The sequence below is a fragment of the Patella vulgata genome, chromosome 4 (genome assembly GCF_932274485.2).
Source record: "Patella vulgata chromosome 4, xgPatVulg1.2, whole genome shotgun sequence".
Taxonomy (NCBI): domain Eukaryota; kingdom Metazoa; phylum Mollusca; class Gastropoda; family Patellidae; genus Patella; species Patella vulgata.
The window spans coordinates 4,548,660-4,569,296 of NC_065882.2; the positions used below are offsets into that span (position 1 = coordinate 4,548,660).

Genomic DNA, 20,637 nt, shown 5'->3' on the forward strand with positions numbered 1-20,637 from the left:
TACTTTCCATTGTCGTCCATGTTAATCCCATATTTCTAAAATATATATATAATGATAAAATGAGAGGGAGAGAGAGAAATGGGGTTTAACGTCCACTCGACACAAACTAGGTCATTTCGGGACTAACATATGTTTAATTTTATTTCAATAATTCGCTTGCGCGTAGGGATCTTTAGCAGTGGGTGGAAACCGGAGGACCCCGAGAAAAACCACGAGGTTGGACAGGCAACCCTTCTCCTTGTCACATACAACCGGAGATTTGTAATCATGTCAGTTGACTCAATGACAGGCCTGATGATACAGCGCGCACACGCTAACCATTCGGCCACCCAACTCCCCTCGGATAGAAACTGGAACAAAGGGTATGAATAGATGAGATATCAAACCTTCCTGATCTCTCTCGTCCATCTTTGCCACATTGTTACGTTCACATGAGAATGGCAATTTCTTAAATGCGCATGGAGTCGATGCTGGTTTAAACAGCATTCCTAAAAATATTGGCTGAACAGCAATCCCGAACAAGGGTTTTCAAGTGTATGAGTGACTTCAAAAATTGTATCGGGTTTTACAAATAGTAAACATATTGTTTTTTGGGCCCGGTTACAAATAGTAAACATATCGTCTTTTGGGTATAAGACCCAGGTTACAAATAGGAAACATATCGTCTTTTGGATATAAGACCCTGGTTACAAATAGGAAACATGTCAGCTTTTGGGTATAATACCCTGGTTACAAATAGTACCGCAGTTACAATTTCAGTATATATTTAATTTATTTATTTTTTTTATTTTCAGATTAAAGCTGTTATTACAAAATAGAGAAGCCTTTTGATAAAATTATCTCCGACCCTGTGTAAATAGCCCTTTAATATTTCTTCATAGATAACAAGTTCACATCTCCACCGCACACTACTCGATTTTCTGTTCGGCGTTTCACAAATTATATTAGGAAATAAAATGGGGTTTAACGTCCTACTTTTCTGCTCTGACTGGGCTAATGAACCCGGGAGATTAAATTAGGACTGTAACTTTATTCAACGTTTGGATTTAAATTCAGTGTATACAACAGCAGAATGTTGAAATCGAAAGTGGGTCCATGTGAAAACTCAATGAAAGCTCCAAATATCCTGGAGCGATGCATTTTACGTTGCGGCTACGGTTCTGTTTTTGGACAGTATCGTAGATACATTTCAATGGATTGTATATTGTGAATATTAAAGTCATGATTTTAAATATTGTATTGGACGGGATCTAATTAAGTGTTACGTTTTAATGTTTCGTTTGGGACAAAATTCTACGGAATAAGGAAGTTAGTCAGTACCGTTAAGGTGTGTTAATAAGTCCGTCATAATAAGGAAGTCAGTCAGTACCGTTAAGGTGTGTTAATAAGTCCGTCATAATAAGGAAGTCAGTCAGTACCGTTAAGGTGTGTTGATAAGTCCGTCATAATAAGAAAGTCAGTCAGTACCTTTCAGACGTTTTAATAAGTCGTTATAATAGGGGAAGTCATTTCTAACCGCGTCAGGGTTATTTTAGAGTGGCCTTGAATGATTTTTTATGTTCCCCTATCCATAGTGACATTCGCGACAAGTGCCAGCATGCCCACATGTAGTTACTCTAGTAACGTATTGTATCTGATCTCCTCTCTACAACGTTTACGGTAAAATTCCATTCCTAAATTTGGAATATTGGTTGAGCGTGAGTTTGATAATGGCAACCAATTCAAATGAAAGTTGTTTTTGTTTTTGTATCGCACAATTCTACATGAAAATGGTGTTGGATTTTTATAAATTTGTGTCGGGTGTGGCAAGAAATGATTCCTTTTGGCGATCAAAGAAGAATCACGGTGAAAAATTGAGGGTAAGGAATCAAAAATAACCTTAGAAACGAGGCGGGGGAAAAGCCTTATTTTCATATTAGTTGCATGAGCACGCAGCAGTAACGTAGTAGAGAGCAGAGCCGATACAATACGTTACTAAAGTTACTAGCCCAGATGCATATTGCGTGAAGGACAACCCTCCAACCCACTCGGCAAACCTCAGCAGATTCCAGTACCCTACATCTAACCTCGGCTGTATTACGGCAAGTGATATGTACCTACGCCTATACAATTGCGATGCGGCACCAGTTTACTTATTAGAAAAACTTGCCGCTTTTAAAAAAAAGTTATCAAAATTGCTTCGTTCGAAGCGTGGGTAGAATTTTCAGTGCAAATTTGTCCTTGTTTGAAGAAAATTGGATAAACTTGAAAGGAAAACAGCTTCAGCTTAGAAATATTTGTATGATAAAACATTTTTCAAAGGCGTCGTCATGGGCAACGCCGTTGGTAATCCGGGATGGCGGACTTCGTCATACAGCCGAGGCTAGACGTAGAGTAACGGAATCTGCCGAGGTTTGCCGAGTGCCCTCCAACCATCTCTTCCACAACTCAAACACAGCAATAAAATAATCGTAGCAATAACACCCAGCCACCCCAGCCCCGAGCATGACCTTGACCTTTGTCACTTTTTGCGCATAAATTCAAGAAGTCGTTCACACTATTTTTAACAATCTGAATAATTGTGTCTTTTTTTAAAATATGCCTTTAAGATTTTCGTATTTTCTTGTGAATTAACATTTGAATTGGGGAAGAAGCTTTAATGATGCACTCTTATTTTGCACCCGCTTGGATGAACTGAGAAGGAGTCTGCGAGGCCCTAAGAAAATGAATTTTTCTCTCGTAGTTTTGGTGCCCTTTTTAGTCCTAAGTATAATAATGTAAAAAAGAAAATTCGATATCTAATTGGAGTTATTTCTTACTATTATCCGTTGTAGTCTGTGGAAGTTTGGTATCCAGGAAAAACTCTAGAAAGCACCATTTACAGATAGTTTTGCTTCTCAAAACATTCTCACTCCCGGGCGGAGAGGGGCGGGTGAGAAATCCAACCCGGATCCCCGGTAGAATAGGGGCCCCCAGTCTTGCGGCCCCCAACCCGCCCCTGTTGCACCCCAATAAATTAAAGAATAATTGGTCTGTTAATTAAATTCAACATTCTCTGTTATTCATTTTAATGATGTCTACGGACCCTATCCCGCCCGTGTTGCACCCCAAAAAAAATAAAGAATAATTCGTTTGTTAATTAAGGAGTAAATGCAGCATTTTCTGTTATGCCTTTTAATGAAGTCGCCTTGATAGTTTTATATCGAATTACTGTTTCTTATCAAATCATTTAAAATTTATATAGTCACATTTATCTATTTAAAGATACTTTCCCAGAAAAGTATTTATCGGGTGGTTATTTCCAATAAAAGTACGGCAATTTTGGTATATATGGAAAGTAGAAACATCCAATCTTACTAGAAAAATACCAGATTCCATGAAAAACACCCATGGAGTGCATACAGGACAAAATTGTAAGGGTTTCCCTAACCGGCAACCCGACGATTAGTGATGTCTGCTCGAGTGACGTCAAAGGTAGCACGCACAACTAATCGCCCAGCGTTAGTGAGCGTTTGATGTATATGTTGATAAACCTGATAGTACCACAGTTTCTGAGTTAAAAAAAAACACGGAACAAAACATGGGCAGTTGATAATCCGAGAATTTATTGGGCTCCGATATTTGTAATAAATAGTCACCAATTAAAGACAACATCGTCTTGTATATGCAATGAATTCGCGCCCGTTGCTAGTTACCGAGAGAAGTAAGTCACGTGACACAAACATGACCTCTTTTGATCGATTTTTTATAACAGGGGTATTCCCTGACAATTACAATGTTTTAAAAAGGATTTGAAGCAAATTTATGATAAATTAATTAGTTTGAAAATATATTCAAATCACCCAGTTTGTACGCGGGAATGTATCTTTAAAGAAATCCTGTAATAAATCTATGAATATGTCACTCTTTTATTATTTATTGTTTGTAGTAATCCGTCCACGGTATTTTGTATTATATTTAGTTTATTGTAACTTATTATAGGTGTTTTCATATGATCTTAAATCCTCATTATATCAACAGTTAATCTGTTCATATTAATAACCATGAGTTATTGTTCTGATAACCCGAACATCGTATGTGAACTCAGACTAGCAATTATTTGCCCATTGAATTCAATGTTAAATGGCTGTAGCATCACAGCCATTAAGCTGAGGCTAAGTATTAGGACTAACGTCATCAACCCAGTCTGGTTAAAATACAGATCTATATTTCGTTTCGTTTTTTTTAATCCTTTTGATAGTCTCTACTACATGAAGATCTGATAAGTTGTAGTGGAAGGTCGCGTCAGACATTTCATTAACCAATCAGCGTTGATGTTACTAGTGGGTTACCCACAGTTCAGTGCACATCATGCCAAAAAATTGCCGTAACAGACCGTTTCATTGGTTAATCCTTCACACCAACCAAAACGCGGTAATATAACAACTCTTCCAGATCCTAGTGTAGTGAAAAAAAGTAAAACGAAATTTTGAACTATAAAAAAACGGAACGAAATAGGATCCATGTTTTAATCAGAATGTCTTACAACAATTGACATCGTTGATTATATAATTGTACAAATTGTAAAATTTCATACAGATCCCAAACACTAGTTCTTCTCTTATTTATTTTTACATATTAATGTTAATTATCTCTAGATCTCGTTTTAATCGTTGTACTATTGTATATTAGTTAATCTGATTTCTATATTACTATATGATATTATAATAAACCATTTGTCATCTCAACATAATGACTCTAATTATATGGGGATCACTTGGCTAAGTGGGTAAGACACTGGCTCGCTAGCCTGGAGGTCGGGTGTTCGATCCCTGCATTGGCCGAGAAAGTTCATCCAGATTTTTCGGCGGTGTTCCCCCTTGTCAGTGATGCAGGACGGAGGGCCTGACAAGGACAGCTGTCTAGCCCTTCGGATGAGACGAAAAACCAATATAAGAGTAGGCGATAGTGCCGCTGCCCGGGCAAAATTTCCCTCATAGCACACTGTTTGGCGTATGCCCGTCTTCAATAGCCCAGCATACGAGCAGAACAGTAGGACGTTAAACCCCATTTCATTTCATTTCCTCTAATTCTATAGATTGCCACCCATTCTCATCTTTACCATATGTTAAATCCCAAATCTGATTATAATACAGATCTATATTTCGTTTCGTTTTTTTTTATACTTTCGATGGTCTACACTACATGAAGATCTGACCGGTTGTAGCGAAAGGTCGCGTCAGAGGTCATACGAGCGGCTTTTGACCCTGTGACGTCAGACATTTGATTAACCAATCAGCGTTGATGTTACTAGTGGATTACCCACAGTTCCGTGCAAAACACGCCGTAACAGGCCGTTTCATTGGCTAATTCCTCACACCATTCAGAACACGTCAATGATAACAACTCTTACAGATCCTAGTGTAGTAAAGACAAGTGAAACGACATAAAAAAACGAAACGAAATAGGATCGGTGTTTTAATCAGATTGGTTAAATCCCTAAAGGGTTTTATGGACCGAGTCGGGTCTGCTTCTGAATAGAATTGACTGTAGTCAGGGGCGGATCCAGGATTTTCAGAAATAAGGGGGGGGGCGTGCGAAGCCCGGCCCTCCTTAGGCGGACTGACGGGCAATCAACCAAGTCACCAACCCACTCGTTTCGGAGTAAATTACGACGGGGATCACTACCATTTTTAAGTATTTTTGTTCTCCTTTCCCGCAAATTGTTCGCCACCGCCAAAAATAGGGGGTGGGGGCGTGCACCGGGTGCGCCGCCCCCCTCCCATTGGATCAACGCCTGGTAATCAGAGGCATTATTATTGATGGTAGAGTACATGACTCTCAACGAGAGAGAGAGAGAGAGGAAGAGAGGTCCACTTGCCACAAACCAGTTCATTCTTCCGGAATAGCATATGATATATATATATATATATATATATTTAAAAATTCGCTTCCGGGTAGGAGTCTTTACAAGAGGGTAGAATCCGGAGAGCATAGAGAAAAACCCACGAAGTTAGGCAGACTACTCCTTATCACGTACAGGCCTTTTTGGAAACTTGGTGAAATCAACGTTTTTAATCTACCTTAAATGAAATGGGGTTTAACGTCCTACTGTTTTGCTCAGTCAGTGATGCAGGAAGGATGGCTTGACAAGGACAGCTGTCTAGTCGTTCGGATAGGACGAAAAACCGAGGTCCTGTGTACACATTAGCGTGCACATTAAAGATTCCTTGACAGTTGGAATTCGATATAAGAGTAAACCATAGTACTGCTGCCCAGGCAAAATTTCCCTCATAGCATACTGTATGGCGTAGGACGTTGAACCCCATTTTATTTAATTTCGATGTTGAATGCTCCAGTTGACATGGATCAAATATAAAACTTAAAATAGAAGCAGTAGCCATGTACCTCTCACACTCGACTTGTGATTATTTGATTTCACATATTTATTATCATCTTCAATCTATGCTCAAATCTATGTCTATTCACTTGGTATGTTGTATGTTTTTCCTGTTGCTATGGACGCATCAATGGTTTTGTTCTTTGGATATTAGTAACACGACCAAACAGATCGATCAACCTAGTCGATAACAACCTTCTTAGGTCTCACGTTCACACGGACCAGCAACCTATTCATTCGAAACATGTCGGTTATTTACGATAACCCTTTTGTCCTTCTGCTCATATTCGAGTCTATATTTCTATTAGCAGAAGGACTAATATGACGTCATGGATTATTATTGACGGAAAGTTGTGACTACTCACGGAGAACGGCGGAAATTAATTACTAACGTTGAAATTTACCTGTTGCAGGTTATATTGACATTCGGGTTCGTGTTATACTTATAGAAAGGATATGTTGACATGATTACTTGCAATATTAAAAAAAAAAATTATGAAGCTTTTCCGGTGACCTTTAAGAACAGCTGGATGATAACGTCTGGTGTAATGAGCCAAAACGAGATGACACTTTCAGAATGAAATGAAATGAAATGAAATGAAATGAAATGAAATGGAGTTTAACGTCCTACTGTTCTGCTCCTAACCTGGGCTAATGAAGACGGGCATACGCCATACAGTGTGCTATGAGGGAAATTTTGCCCGGACAGCGGCACTACGGCCTACTCTTATATCGAATTCCAACTGCCAAGGGATCTTTTACGTGCACGCCAATGTGTACACGGGACCTCGGTTTTTCGTCCCATCCGAACGACTAGACACGCCGGAAAATCTGGATGAACTTTCTCGGCCAATGCAGGGATCGAACACCCGACCTCCAGGCTAGCGAGCTAGCGTCTTACCCACTTAGCCAGGTGATCCCCTTTCAGAATGAGAAATCAATAAATGACAACTCCATTTCTATCAAGGTGTGTTTCCGCACTCATGTTTTAATTATTGGGTTTTTCTTTCATCTTTTGTATAATTTGGACAAACAAAGAATACTGGTCACAATAGCGGTGATTCTTCTTGGTCAAGGAACCCCCGGTGGTTCTTCTTGCTCAAGGGACCCGCGGTGCTTCTTCTTGCTCAAGTGACCCACGGTGGTTCTTCTTGCTCGAGTGACTCACGGTGGTTCATCTTGCTCAAGGGACCCACGGTGGTTCTTCTTGCTCAAGGGACCCACGGTGGTTCAGTAATTACGGAGCTGGGCCAGTAGGTCCCGAAATGGTGTTTAATGTTCAATCAACACAAACTAGGTTTAAAGCTTACGCGTTGTATCATAAGGTCTGTCTTTGAGTCAGTTGGCGTGGTTTCAATTCCTCAGTTGTACGTGACAAGAAGTAGGGTCGCCTGTCCACCCTCGTGGGTTTTGTCCCCGTCTCCCGGTTTCCTCCCACTGCTAAAAGAATTATTGAAATAAAATTGAACCATATGTTAGTCCCGAAATGACCTAGTTTGTGTCGGGTGGGCGTTAGACCCCACCCCCTCTCTCTCTCGCTCTCTCTCTCTCTCTCTCTCTCTCTCTTGTGTTATTATCGAAAGGTAACACACAATAAGTTACTTATAACTGGAAAATACAATTTAAGTGTGTTTTGTGAAATGGGATTCCATTCTGTATACAGAGATCTATCCACTTCATACTTTCAGAATAGATCTCTGCCCTAAATGGACGCCATATCCAAAAATTAATTTACTATTTTTTAATGGGGCTCTACTCCGTTTCACATCTGTCATACACACCAAGAACAAATAAACCTTTTCAATTTTATTGAATGGATACGAAATAAACACGTCTCAAAATTCTCGAAGTATGCATAGCGTTTCAGCTAAAATCGTCGATTTATTACTTAAAATGTCGGCCAACTAGCTTAGAGTCTTTGCTCAGGCGGAGCTAGCTGTAGACAGACAGCCTCAGTTTAGTATGTACATAATCAAGACGAATGAAATATTTTAGTTCAGGACAGGTGCAAACATCTTATCAATCAATAAGCAGCTCGGTTAATTGCGCATGACCGGTAGTTTATCCAAGATGACCATTAAATCGATAGAGCGATAAAAGACGATCTGTGAAGAATCTAAGAATCGCCTGGATGTACCGAGTGGATGGATCTATACTGTCTCTGATGTAACCTATTCTAAAGCAGACTGTATCGAATTCTCAGTTGGGATAAAACTCCTATTAACGAGTGGTGAATTTTGTAATTAAATCTGGATTATTATCCAAGTCAACCATTTTAATAAAATCGGTAAGTTACCTATGATTGATTTTTTGATTCTATCTTTGTGTTTTCTTTGAAACGTGAGAAAAAAAGAGAGAGAGAGATGGAGTTTAACGTCCACTCGACACAAACTAGGTCATTTCGGGACTAACATATGATTTAACTTTATTTCAATAATTATTTTGCGCGTAGGGGTCTTTAGCAGTGGGGGAAAACCGGAGGACCCGGAGAAAACCCACGAGGTTGGACAGGCGACCCAACTCCTTGTCACGTACGACCGGGAATCGAAACCACGCCAGTTGGCTCAATGACAGAACTTATGATACAACGCGCACACGCTGACCATTCGGCCATACAACCCTCAGAAACGTGAGAAGATAATTCATTTCTGTTGATAGCAATAACTTGACGTGACATTTTCTCTCGATGATTTTGATTAAACATTAAATTTTGATCTAGTTTTGATTTATTTAACGGACTTCTACCAGATTTATTTGTAATTTCTGACTTGTGGGTTTCAGGCCTTTTTTGTTCTTTACAAAAGGATAGATTTTTTTGTTTTCGTCCTAAATTATATATATATTTTTAATGAACACGTCTCAGGCAATTATGAAAATTAAATATGCTTGACAGATTTAATAATAATGAATAAATTAATATAGTTTCAAGTCTTAAGAAATATGAAAACGAAATAGCAAAGTCCTACGGTGGCTCGTGGTTCCCCCTTGTCAGTGATGCAGGACGGAGGGCCTGACAAGGACAGCTGTCTAGTCCTTCGGATGAGACGAAAAGCCGAGGTCCCGTGTATACATTGGAATGCACGTAAAAGATCCCTTGGCAGTTGGAATCCGATATAAGAGTAGGCGATAGTGCCGCTGCCCGGGCAAAATTTCCCTCATAGCACACTGTATAGCGTATGCCCGTCTTCATTAGCCCAGTATAAGAGCAGAACAGTAGGACGTTAAACCCCATTTCATTTCATTTCATTTCCTACGGTGGCTGATTTACGTTTTACTTTGCTTTGTTTTACGTTACGTAAAATAGTGACGTCATACAAATAACAGTAAAAATGAGCTATGAAGAATCATTTATGTCATCATGATTTTCTGAATATATCAGGGAAAACCCAAGAATAAATACCTGAAATCGGCATTGTTATAAACCAACGCGCTATTCAAGCCGGGGTATGCCTAGTTGTTTCCATCGAGCGAAGACCGATGCCCACCAGATAAAATCTTAGTAGGCCTATGTGCGCTTAAAATAAAAAGACATGGAATGGGATTTAACGTCCTACTATTCTGCTCTGAGCTGGGCTAATGATGACGGGCATACGCCATACACTGTGCTATGAGGGACATTATTTCGTATTCAAACTGCCGGGGGCACTTTTCCGTGCTATCTTTGTCCGGTCCTTCGTCCATGTGCGGTTAAAAGTTCTCGACAATCGGAATGGATTTTAAGTGTGTTTATACATACATTTACTGTAGGATACATTATTTATATACTGTTAGCTGCGTGGTTTCCCCTTGTCAGTGATGTAGGACGGAGGGCCTGACAAGGACAGCTGTCTAGTCGTTCGGATGGGACAAAAAAACCAAGGTCCCGTGTACATATTGGCGTGCACGTAAAAGAACCCTTGGCAGTTGGAATCCGATATAAGAGTAGGCCGTAGCGTAGCTGCCCGGGCGAAATTTCCCGCATAGCACACTGTATGGCGTATGCCCGTCTTCATTAGCCCAGTTTAGGAGCAGAACAGTAGGACGTTAAACCCCATTTCATTTCATTTCATTTATGTTTAAAATAGTAACAATTACAGGAGTTAAATCGCTAATATTTGGGACCTAGAAATTGAAACAAATGGGTCGCCACGCATATAATAATATAATATGAATGTATATAAACTGATTTACATTCAATCGTTTCTGTTTTTACTCTAATTTCTAATCAGTTATGTTCTGCGAAATACGCCTGAAGTCTCAATCGAATGGCAATCTATAGCTTCTGGGTATTCTAGTCTACACCGATAGTATTTATTGCGCATGCTCTCCAGATAAGAATATGACGTCACCCTTTAACATGACTTGTGGAATGTGTCTAGCCTGTTTCTACGAGTCCCTTGTAATAAATAGCGCTGAAACGCATTATGGTGCCAATGGTAAAATGTTGATTTTTGATAAATAATTCGTTCGCGTTTTCAATGTCGAAGACTTTGGATGATATTGAGTTAGAGACTTAGCTACTTTAACTTCAACTTTACAACGTAGTAATGTATTTAATGTATGTTTGATAATGTTGATTTCCTCAAGAGAATCCAACCAAGTAACAAGTGCCCTTATGTCCGTTATAAACAATCTATACCCACCCACCCTTCTATCTCACATTTGGGTTAATCAGAAACATCAATGTTTGTGAAACCGAAGACGTTCCGTGATGAAAATCATAGAACTTTTAGTTTAGGGAATACATATCATTCATAAAATTCACACGCTCTAGCATAGTGGATTAACTCAGTATCTCCATAAGCGGATGATTGTAGTGCATTCTGCACACAGAGGTCCATCTACTTCATACTTCGAGAATAAATCTCTGGTTCTACTCCGTTTCACATCTGGCATACACACAAAGACTAAATAAACCTATTCAATTCCATTAAATGGAGAGAGAGAGAGAGAGAGAGAGAGAGAGAGAGAGAGAGAGAGAGAAAGGTTTAACGTCCACTCGACACAAACTAAGTCATTTCGGGACTAACACATGGTTTAATTTTATTTCAATAATTCGCTTGCGCGTAGGGGTCTTTAGCAGTCGGAGGACCCGGAGAAAAACCACGAGGTTGGACAGGCAACCCTACTCCTTGTCACGTACAGCCGGGGATTAGAAACCACGCCACCATTAAATGGAAGCAGAATACATACTTCGCAAAATTCTCGAAGTTTACTTAGTATTTTCGACTAAAATCGTCGATTTAAGACTTAAAATGTCGGTCAACTAGTTTAGTGTCTGTTCTCAAGCGGAGCTAACTGAAGACAGACAGCCTAAGTTTCGTATGGATTGTAGTGATGATGGGCAAATTGGCATTCTTGTAAAAGAACGGTATCCATTTACTGTTGTTTTTAGGGTTAGTTTTTCCCCATTAGTTCCAGGAGCCACGGTGGCGTGCTTCGGGGACTGCTTCCCCTGTCAGTGGTTGTCAGGGACAACGTATCTTCGTTCTGATGGAACTAAAAACCGAGGCCTCGTGTATATATGGGCGTACACATAAAAAAACCCCTCACCACAGTAGGAATTGGAAATAAATGTAGGCCGTAGCGGCGCTATCTGGGTAAAATGTTTGTCATAGCACACTGCATGGCGTATGCGGTATGCCCGTCGTCATTATCCCAGTCGGTGCAGAACACTAGGACGTTAAGCCCCATTACATTCATTGCATTAAAATTCTATTTTTTATATTGACCGTATGTAACTGGATATTCATATACCGTTAATCCATACCGTGCTCAACCGTTCGCCTTCATTGATCTTACTGTGTTCATGTATTGTTTCTTGCTACACGTATGTCTTGTCGAGTATATTGTCTATTATCAAACTACAGCAGTCATCCATTTTGTTCGAGAAACAACGAATAACACGACTGGTTAATCAAGTGTAACACATTGTTTCTCGAATCAATTAACTGTGATTTGTTCAGTTCATTTGCTGGAATATCTTCATACATAGGTGAATCTGTAGACAGGAGAGGATTTTATTCTTTATTGAAGCAACACCGTGGTGTAGCTGACTTTGTTTTTAATTTGTGTGGGACTATTTATTTAAAGGTAAGTTATACATTATGCAGCGGAGAGATCTTCACTTTGAGAGAGAGAGAGAGAGAGAGAAATGGGGTTTAACGTCCACTCGACACAAACTAGGTCATTTCGGGACTAACATTTGGTTTAATTTTATTTACATAATTCGCTTGCGCGTATGGGTCTTTAGCAGTGGGAGGAAACCGGAGGACCCGGGGAAAACCCACGAGGTTCTTCACTTTGAGGAATTAGTTTAATATTTAACTTGGGTTATTTGAATGAAATGACGTAACACAAAACAGACACAGGTAATATCCAGCAGACGATCGAAATTCGGCATTGTTATCTGATCTGACTTCTTTTTTGGGCGACCCGTTTTTCACAAAGACCCTAACCCTAGTTAATGGGCACTAACCCTAACCCTAACCCATAATCCACATAGTTCAGATTTAAAAGGGGTTAAAAGAGAAAGGATAAAAGAAAAGAAAAACAGAAATGAAAAGCTGAATGAAAAAAGTAGTCAGATCAATCAACAGCGCCCGAAATTCGTTTACCACATTTCCTGGCGGTTTAAGGTCGGTCATAAAACGTTGACGGTGATGTAATACGAAACAAACACAAGTATATAACCAATATATCTAGATAACGATTGAAATGAAACGCAACGGGGTTTAACGTCCTACTGTTCTGCCCCGACTGGGCTAATGAAGACGGGCATACGCCATACAGTGTGCTATTAGGGAAATTTTACCCGGACAGCGACGTTACGGCCTACTTTTATATCGAATTCCAACTGTCAAGGGATCTTTTACGTGCACGCCAATATGCACACGGGATCTCGGTTTTTCGTCCCATCCGCACGATTAGACAGCTGTCTTTCTCAGGACCACCGAACTTTCTCGACCAATGCAGGAATCGAGCACCCGACCTCCAGGCTAGCGAGCCAAAATCTTACCCACTTAGCCACCGTGGGGGTAATATGTTCACGGATATTTGTGCGAGTGACAATCCGGCAGCACTGTTCTGTAAACCTTGTGGTCGATCAGGTTGTTCAGAGCCAGTAACTCATTTTCCTTGCTGGAAGATGTTCACGTAGAGAAACGAAAGATATTTAATGAAAAATGTATGGCTTCGATATCCAATTCTGAAATAAAATACCTCGTTAACGATGCGTTTCGCGCACTGTTTGACGAAAGGGTTGCATCTGATCCACCGACCAAGCAATTATTTAAATAAATATGTTTGAATTTAGATGTTCTACGAATTCAGGTGATATACTTTCAATGGTACTAACAAAATTGATTTATGACCTGTTTTGACTGTTGATGTGTATGAAGCGTTCAATAAAGCATAGAAATGAAATGAAATGAAATGAAATGGGGTTTAACGTCCTACTGTTCTGCTCCTAACCTGGGCTAATGAAGACGGGCATACGCCATACAGTGTGCTATGAGGGAAATTTTGCCCGGACAGCGGCACTACGGCCTACTCTTATATCGAATTCCAACTGCCAAGGGATCTTTTTACGTGCACGCCAATGTGTACACGGGACCTCGGTTTTTCGTCCCATCCGAACGACTAGACAGCTTTCCTTGTCAGCCCCTCCGTCCTGCATCACTGACAAGGGAGAACCACAATACAGCATAGCAGGGAGAAAATAAAATCATACATGTATTGGGTTGTAATGAGGCTCCTGGCATTATCATATATTCTTAAAAGTATGCTAAGTGGGTAAGACGCTGGCTCGCTAGCCTGGAGGTCGGGTGTTCGATCCCTATATTGACCGAGATAGTTCATCGGGATTTTCCGGCGTGGTCCCCCCTTGCCAGTGATTCAGGATGGAGGGCCTGACAAGGACAGCTAGCTGTTTTGTCATTCGGATGGGACGAAAAACCCAGGTCCGGTGTACACATTGGCTTGCACGTAAAATATCCCTTGACAGTTGGAATTCAATATAAGAGTAGGTCGTTGTGCCGCCGTGCAGCCACAGTTTCCCTCATAGCACCTTGTATGGCGTATGCCCGTCTTCATTAGCCCGGTAGGAGCAGAACAGTAGGACGTTAACAGGAGGACATGTATAGCTGTGTGACTAGAAATATAACCTGACAACTAGAATGTACCGTGTTTGGAGCCCAGTATATGTACCGTATACATATTGTTCTTAAGTTGTCATGGTAAACGCCCATGGGCAGACAAAGAGGGTGTGTCTGTTCGATATAATATGCCAAAACCCAGAGGTTTCATAGTACATGTACCTACTGCACGTGAAGAATTCGAATTAAAACACGTAGCTTGGATCTGAGGAAGTAACGTTGCTGTCAGATAGAAGTTAAGAGGGTACGTATCGATATGACGAAACACCGAGGTTCCATAGCATAACTCTTGTTTGAATAACCGAGTAGCCGGAATCTGAAGAAAAAACAAACTCAAATATAATTCTGTCCCCATAGCACACGTTAATACAAACTATGATACACTAGATATTAGTGGAGGCCATGGAAAGTACAAAAAAGAAACGAAACGAAATATACATCAGATTGAGTTTTAACGAAAGTCACGATAGAACATTCTGGTCCATCACCAGGAGGGATCGAATCTTGGACCTCCTAGTTAGTAACCTAGCGATATGCCCATTGACTCACAGGAATGTACATTATTCTATTACTTTCACCGTTAATATCTTTTGTTTAAATGAAACAAAACGACAGATTAAATTATTGATAATAACGTAGGAGAGGTTGGATTGTTTGTTGAGGATGATGAATTGGAACATCTCGGGTGTTGTAGAGATCGATGGAATTGTACTATTGATTGTTTGTATAGATAGTGTTTGTTACTTATATACATCCATGGCAACTATTATCTTCATCTTATAATGGGATACAATGGAACATGGGCTTGGCATCACCAAATGACAAGTTCTATTATAATTGGTTACTGATATAACAAAACCTAGTTGACTGCAGATTCCACTTAGTTATTTAACTCTCTCTCTCTCTCTCTCTCTCTCTCTCTCTCTTAGCTACAATTAAATGTATCGTTAAACTGTGTTTAACGCTACAATTGATACAGTCTAAAACTCCTTACGCAAGTTTAAAAAGGTTCAAACGCACAATTGTCAAACATACCATTACAGTTTGTATTGAATTAAGTAATTGTATCAAAAATAATGAAGACTGGACCACTTAAGATTTACTTGCCTTTCTACCAGGATTATTGCGATCAAAAGAATTCAGAAATTCTGCGACGCACTTTTGTTTATTCATGTCGCCGTTTACGTATTTGGGATGTTTGGAAAAATCGTAGGTCTTCTCTATATCATCGATATTAATAACTCCATCACCAGTACTGTCCATTGTTTTAAAAGCTGCCTCAACAAGCCCCTTTCGATGTGCTGACATCCCAGACTGGAATGAAAGTATTTAAACACGAATGATGTTTGCGTGACGAACCCCATTCTGATTAAAATACAGATCTATATTTCGTTTCGTTTTTTTTATACTTTCGATGGCCTACACTACATGAAAATCTGACCAGTTGTAGCGATGGGTCGCGTCAGAGGTTATACGAGCGGCTTTGACCCTATGACGCCAAACATTTGATTAACCAATCAGCATTGATGTTACTACTGGATTACCCACAGTTCCGTGCAAAACACACCTTATATATAAAGCTGGACGTAACGGACCGTTTCATTGGCTATTCGCTCACATCATTTAGAACACGTCAATGATAACAACTCTTCCAGATCCTAGTGTAGTAAGACCAGTAAAACGAAATTTTGAACTATAAAAAACAAAACGAAATAGGATCTGTGTTTTAATCTGATTGACATGAACCCCGATGCATACGCGTAGGCCATCGAAAGTATAAAAAAAACGAAACGAAATATAGATCTGTATTTTAATCAGATTGGTAAAATATACTACATGAAGATCTGACCGTTTATACTGGGGTGCTTTTGACCCCATGACGTAAATCGGCGTTTCAAGTGGCTATTCGGAAATACAACTTTTGCTTTGATATGTTTTTCCATCGTCACGAATGTCTGCCCAAAGTTCTCGACTGAATAGATCATTTCATTGACTAATCCCTCACATCAACCAGATCGCAAGTTATATAACAACTCTTCCAGACCCTAGTGTAGTAAACACAAGTAAAACGAAATTTTAAACGAAACGAAATAGGATCTATGTATATATTGTATATAGAGGCCTTCGAAAGCATTAAAAAAACCGAAACGAAATATAGATTTGTATTTTAATAGGATTGGGGTTCTTACCATCTAGAGTTAGGGCCGCCCTCGCGATATTTTAAATCGATATATCATGTCTGTGCCTTGTATCTTATTACAAATCGATTTTGGCCAAACAAATGTTTCTATTGTATCATATCGGCGTTCGATACCGCCAGATCTAAATACTAAGGCCACCTGTAGATTTCGCCAAGGTCACTAGATGTAAACAGGGATAGGGCACGTAATTGTTGCCGAGGATTGTGGGTTAGGGTTAGCGCAAGAGCTGTTACATCTGGTGACCTTGACGAAATCTGCAGGTGGCCTTAATATTTAGACATAACCGTTTCATACAGCTCGGCGACAGTGACATTTGTTGTGGACGAGGCTGGATATGCTTTCATACAGCACGACGACAGTGACATTTGTTGTGGACGAGGCTGGATATGCTTAGCCTTCCACGAACACTTGGTACCACTTTCCCTTTCTGGATTTCCCTCACTTGTCATGTCTTTAAACTATAACCACTGCCATCTTTACCACTGTGCTTGATTTTATTTTCCATAGAAGATATCTAACTGAAACAGAAACAAATGAAAACGTATGTGGAGAGAGAGAGAGAGAGAGAGAGAGAGAGAGAAATGGGTTTAACGTCCACTCGACACAGACTAGGTCATTTCGGGACTAACATATGGTTTAATTTTATTTCAATAATTCGCGTGCGCGTAGGGTCTTTAGCAGTCGGAGGAAACCGGAGGACCCAGACAGGGGATTCGAAACCACGCCAGTTGACTCAATGACAGGCCTCATGATCTATGCGCGCGTGCTAACCATTCGGCCATCCACCCCCCTCCCCCACGTATGTGGGGATTAAAGATACTTTAGTTAAGAGTTTAATAAAGAGTTGGCCATTCTTGCTATAATAATTCAAAAATAAATGATAAAAAAAATAAAATATTGAAAATTTCAGTCAAATTATTTCATTCTCAGCCACGTTATCATTGTTTGTAGTTTTGACAAGATGTGTGCACAGTGGTAACCAGGGCACTGGTATATTCGAGACTTAGCCGTTTAAATCTAGTTAAAATCTCAAGTATCCGATGCCATCGATAGTTGATTGTGGTCTTGACATGTTTATTAATAACTAATTTAGATATCATTTCAGGCCCAAGAAAAGACCTGCACTAGGCAGATTTAGTCCTTGCTTAATACATATTTAATTGTTTGTTTTGTTTGCTTTTTATTTTACAGTTTACTTACTTTCAACCATAAGATAATATAAAATGGCCGAGCCATCGAAACTGGAGGATGAGATGAAAGCAAAGGCTAAAAAAGCCATGTTGGCAGAGACTGATCCGGTTAGAAAATTAAAGCTGGCGTTTTTGTCTAGAGGTGGAAAAGGCATAAAAAACCTAACAAGGTAATGTACAATCTAAGCACTGGGAACTACTTCATTCTTTAATATTCTTGCTCTGCTAGTCTTATTAATAGTCTTATAAAATATCGAGAGAGCGAGAGAGAAATGGGGTTTAACGCCCACTCGACACAAACTAGGTCATTTCGGGACTAACATATGGTTTAATTTATTTCAATAATTCGCTTGCGCGTAGGGGTCTTTAGCAGTGGGAGGAAACCGGAGGACCCGGAGAAAACCCAAGAGGTTGGACAGGCGACCCTACTCCTTGTCACGTACAACCGGGGATTCGAAACCACGCCAGTTGACTCAATGACAGGCTTAATCATAAAATATCGAATACAAACCAACAAGTCATCGAAGTAACATTTGCAAAGAGAGCAATAGAAGTGAACAGACCTTAACGTTAGCGACCGATTGTCCCGCGAATCTGGGACGGGTTGGGCCTCAGATCAACCAGTCGAAGTTGGTCCGAATGCCTAGATGAGTCATAGCCAAGAGTCCCCATTGAAAAAAAAAATGGACATATTTTTTTCATAATAAAATAACCCATGTTTGCATCGATGAGGATGGAACTAGTTTCCTTTTCTGGTCATGCCACACACTCTTCATCGCAATGGGGGCCCAAGGATACCAGTTAGTCCGAGGCCTTATGCAGAGTGATTCTGTTTTAAAATAGCTGTGTTTCTGGCTTACTCTAGGTGGTTGAGGATTATGGATGACGATGATAATAAGAAGTTATCAGCCGAGGAATTTACAGAAGGGATACAGAATTTGGGTATTAATAATCTGACAAAGGATGAATTGAAGGACGTGTTTAGTAAGTTTGATAAAGATGGCAGTGGACAGATTAATATTACAGAATTTCTTCTGATGATGCAGGTAATGTTCAATCCTCCTCACAAATATCGCCCAGCCACCCCACGAGATCAAGTAAGGTTCATAGAAAAGAAAAAGGAAACCACTTGGGTGGATGTGGCGCATTATTAAATGCAATATATTATTATTATTATTATAATATGACATGAACTTTATGTCAACTTGAAGAAAACTGCTTGAGAATTGCATTATGTTATGTCATTAGAGGGAATTGCAATACGTTATGTCATTAGAGGGAATTGCATTATATTAGAATTGCAATACGTTATGTCATTAGAGTGAATTGCATTGTATTTGAGGGAATAGCAATACTTTATGTCATTAGAGGGAATTGCATTATATTAGAGGGAATTGCATTATATTAGAGGGAATTGCATTATATTAGAGGGAATTGCAATACGTTATGGCATTAGAGGGAATTGCATTATATTAGAGGGAATACATTACGTTATATCATTAGGGGGTATTGCATTACGTTTAAGTGCATTACTTTTTGTCAGGCAATTGTAGTACTTTATGGTATTACATGGGAATTTGCAGTACTTTATGCTCCTGCTTATGTGGCCTCGAAAAGTAGACTTGTATTCTTTATGACGAACTTAGCGTTAATGTTTAAATACTTTTATTTTAGCCTGGGATGTCAGCACATCGAAAAGAACTTGTTGAAGCCGCTTTTAAAACAATGGACAGTACTGGTGATGGAGTTATTAATATCGATGATATAGAGAAGACCTACGATTTTTCCAAACATCCCAAATACGTAAACGGCGACATGAATAAACAAAAGTGCGTCGCAGAATTTCTGAATTCTTTTGATGGAAATAATCCTGATGGAAAGGCAAGTAAATCTTAAGAAAGAGAGAGAGAAATGGGGTTTAACGTCCACTCGACACAAGCTAGGTCATTTCGGGACTAACATATGGTTGAATTTTATTTCAATAATTCGCTTGCCCGTAGGGGTCTTTAGCAGTGGGAGGAAACGGGAGGACCCGGTGAAAACCCACGAGGTTGGACAGGCTACCCAACTCCTTGTAACGTATAACCGGGGAATCGAAACCACACCAGTTGACTCAATGACAGACTTTATAACAGCCACTCGTCTATCCAATCCCCCTTAAATCTTAAGAACGAAATGTGGTCTAAAACATGTGTCTAGTTCTGTCATTTTTGGTCTCTGAAGCAACCGACTTCATCTCACTCAAGAACTAGAAATGCAAGATAGATATAATACATGCTCAAATTTCAAAATGTGATGTTAAATCTGTAAAAATGGAGCGATATCGAGTGGAACTAGACACGAATAAATTCTGATAAAAATTAAAATGTTAGGGTTATTGTGGTGGATAAACAGTCTCTCGACCTTTTGAATTACAACTGCCAGGGATTTTTTAAGTGCACGCCAATGTGTACACAGGACCTACATGGCCAGACCACTGACAAGGGGACACCACTCCGCCCTGCACCACTAACAAGGGGGAACCAAGTTCTAAAATCCCGAGGAATTTTCTCTACCAGCACCAGCACCGAGGTCACTGGTTTCTTATTTGACGAATTCGCATAACTAAACCATTGAAACATAGTGTTATGTATGTTAAAGTTACAATTTCATATTTTTAAGTTATATTTTTAAAATGTATTAAAATAAAGCCCAAAAATAGATGGTATCTATAAACAGTCCTACCTTGTTAAAGAATAATCCTATTAATCCTA

At 39.7% G+C, this 20,637-nt stretch overlaps 1 long non-coding RNA gene across 2 annotated transcripts; it reads left to right on the forward strand.

Annotated features, from left to right (window-relative positions):
- The first annotated feature begins 8,415 nt into the window (after positions 1 to 8,415).
- Positions 8,416 to 19,760, forward strand: LOC126817409 (uncharacterized). Of its 2 annotated transcripts, none has more exons than XR_007678997.2 (4): positions 8,416 to 8,645; positions 17,886 to 18,054; positions 18,750 to 18,930; positions 19,559 to 19,760. It is a non-coding gene; the product is annotated as an uncharacterized LOC126817409 (long non-coding RNA). The 2 variants fall into 2 exon arrangements; XR_008787964.1 differs by lacking the exon at positions 8,416 to 8,645 and adding an exon at positions 12,279 to 12,430.
- Positions 19,761 to 20,637: the final 877 nt, after the last annotated feature.